Source organism: Neopelma chrysocephalum, unplaced genomic scaffold, assembly GCF_003984885.1.
Source record: "Neopelma chrysocephalum unplaced genomic scaffold, ASM398488v2 Primary Assembly neopelma1_81138, whole genome shotgun sequence".
NCBI lineage: Eukaryota > Metazoa > Chordata > Aves > Passeriformes > Pipridae > Neopelma > Neopelma chrysocephalum.
In genome coordinates this window covers 1,930-4,962 of record NW_020912428.1, presented here as the reverse complement: position 1 = coordinate 4,962, position 3,033 = coordinate 1,930, and the positions used below count along the sequence as shown (strand labels likewise).

Sequence of the window (3,033 nt, the reverse complement as noted above, 5' to 3'; positions counted from 1 at the left end):
CGCCGCGCACGCGCCGCCGCCCGCACGTGCGCCCCCAGGTGCGCGGGGCGCCCCCGCAGCCCCCCCGCACCTCCCCCCGCCCAACCCCCCGCGTGTGGCGGGGCCCGGCGGCCGCTCCGGGCCGGGAGGGTGGGGGGGCAGCGGCTCCGCACCCGCCGGTACCGCGGGGCGCATCCGGCGGGCAGGGCGGGGAAGGGGCCTGTCCCTTTAAGAAGAGGCCCGGCTGCTGCGGCCGCCGGTCGGCGCGGGGGGTGAAGCCGCGGCCTGCCCGCCCGGAGCCCCCATCGTCGCCCGCAGTAGCCCCGGCTCCGCGTGTCCTTGCGCGGTCGCCGCGGTGGCTCACCTGAGTAGCGGGCCCGGCGGCGGTGCGGCGGCGGCGGTGGCAGGGGGCTGGGGGTGTCTCCCGGGCTCGCTCCCCCGCTTGCTCCACCCGGCCTCTCGTCCCGCGTTGCCGGGGCTGGCGTTGCCTGTCTCCTGCCGCGGAGCGCTCCCGGCTCCTGCCTCGCCAAGATGGCGCCCGCGCTGGTGCTGAGGAGGAGGCGGCGGCTGCGGGCGCTGGGACGGCGGCGGCGGCCACTTTCGCTCACTGAGAGGAGAGGAGCAGGGACACGGGGAGCCATGGCGGGGGGGAGGAGAGGCGCCATGCCCAGGCCTGATCAATCGAACCCCGTATGCCTCCTCGGCGCCCTGGCCCCGCACCCTGGCCCCGCCGCCCCGCCCCCGTCGCCGTGGCCGCCGTACGGACCCGGGCCCGCACCGCGGGGCTCAGGCCCGCACGGACCCCGCGAGGGGCGCGCGTTCATCGATGCGCTCCCGCGGCCGATTGGTAGGGTCTGGAGGTGACGGAAATTGCCGAAGGGACTCGGCCGAGGCGGCGGGTGAGCCAGCGAGTCTCGCGCGAGGCGGGGCGGGGTCTCGCGGTGCTGGCGCGAGGAGGCGGGTGCGTCCCGGAAGTGACGCGCCGTCGCCCTTGAGGCCCCGCGGGGTGGGTGCGGCGCCGCTCGGACCCCCGGGCCAGTCCCGGGTCGGGCAGGGAGCGGGGTCGTGCGTGTCCCCCGAGGCTGCCCCTTCCAACCACGCAGGAGGCGGCCTGTGCCGGCCCGGCCCCCGCGGCCGATGGGAGCGGTGCGGGGCTGACAGCGCTGGAACCGGGGCGCCGTCACGGTTATAACACGTGGGGCTACGTGCGTTCCACCGCCTTCGCTTTGTCATGCACGGAGTTGCATAAGAGGAGCCCAGGACGAAATAGGCCCGAAGGTTAATTGCGAAGAGGCTTTGCAGTGAAAACACGCTGTGGCCATCGGCTGTTCGACACCGCTGCTTCCCCAAACCACTAAATAGCATATTTACAGCAAATCCTTAAAAGCGTGACTAATCCAGACCACTTAGTGCATGGAGATAAAAATTGTGTTCATGACTAAGCTGTGTCACTCCATCTCTCGGTAGGCACCACCGCGTCCTGGTTTTGGCTGGGATGGAGTTAATTTCTTCTCAGTAGCTGGTGCAGTGCTGAGTTTTGGATTCAGAATTAAAATAATGTTGTTATCACACTGATGTTTTCAGGTTTGCTAAGTTGCATTTATGCCAAGTCAAGGATAGTTTTTTTTGGTTTGGGATTTTTGGTGCAGGAGGTGCAGAAAAGAGAAAGTGTGAGGAAGCATGGCCAGGACAACTGACCCGAACTGGCCAAAAGAATATTCCTTACCATAAAATGTCATGCCCAGTATATAAACTGAGGAGAGTTACCTGGAAGGGGAGCTAGTCTGGGTTTGGGAATGGCAGTCTGGCATCCGTCAGTAAGTGGTGAGCAATTGTATTGTGCGTCACTTGTTTTTCTTTCTATTATCATTCTTACTATATTTTACTTCAGTCTCAATTATTAAACTGTTCTTATCTCAACCTAGAAGTTTTACTTTCAGTTCTCCCCATTCCACTGAGGGAGGGGGAAGAGGGGGGTTGAGGGAGTGCCTCTGTGGTGCTTAGTTGCCAGCTGGGCTTAAACCATAACACACAGTTACTAGGCAATAAAAATAAGACCATCACTACTCCCCCAGTAAAACTTCACTAGAGTTGTCCTGAACTAGTGGTGGCACTTGTATCCCTAACTGCAGCCGGGAACTAGCGGTGTTCAGCTTCCTGTGCATGGTTTGGTTACTTTTACCAAGCTTAGACAGAGCAGCATGACAAGGGCTTGTGGACCATCAAAAAAACCCCATTTTTTTTTTCTCCTTTAAGAAAATTATAATTTTTAATCTTGTGCATCAATGAGTGATTACTCCATTCCAATCTTACTACTTCTCTTTATGCTGGTCCCAAAAGAGAACCAAAGGAAAAGCTGCAACCATGTTTATCCAGGAATTTGCTACTTAAATCAGTATAGTGGCACTGATGCAATTAGACTGTCAAGTCCCTCCCTGGAAATCCTTATTCCATGACAATACAATTCCAGCCAGGGATTTACTTCCTGGAAGAGACTGAGAACGCAGCTCAGTGTCTTATCGAGAAGGGTGGCCTCAGCAATTAGTTTGTATCTTGTACAGAGACACTCCAGACCACACTTCTATATCCCAGACTTGATGCTTTCACGTTCCAGCCATTCTTCCCTCCCTCCTTCCGTTATCTGATGTGTTCCCATTTTTTCTCTCTCTGTTAATAGGACTTGGTGGACCCAGATGATTTTGGTTGTGGAAACAAAACATAATTGCTCTTTATCTGTCTCTGGCACAGAAAAGCCAGAATGCTCCACATGGTACCTCACTGACCTGTGATATCCCATCACTGCTTGAAAGAATCTTGCTTCAGATAAATAAAAAAAGAGCAAACCTTGGCAATTTTTCTGTTACTCTCAGAAGTCAGCAAGTCCTATCTATAGTTTCAAAGAAGAGACCTATTTAAATACTGCCGGTCTAGTGCTCTATGGAGAGAAGAAAAAACCCCACACATTTCCCCAAATAATATTTAGAAGAAATGCAGACAGTTACATCATAAGCACAGTCACACCAATTTACATCCAAAGAAAACCAGCTCAAACGG

At 56.8% G+C, this 3,033-nt stretch overlaps 1 long non-coding RNA gene across 1 annotated transcript; it reads left to right on the top strand.

Moving 5' to 3' along the window:
- Nucleotides 1-809: 809 nt before the first annotated feature.
- Nucleotides 810-2,815, top strand: LOC113979477. The gene is made up of 2 exons (XR_003537883.1): nucleotides 810-1,257; nucleotides 2,657-2,815. It is a non-coding gene; the product is annotated as an uncharacterized LOC113979477 (long non-coding RNA).
- The last annotated feature ends 218 nt before the right edge of the window (nucleotides 2,816-3,033 follow it).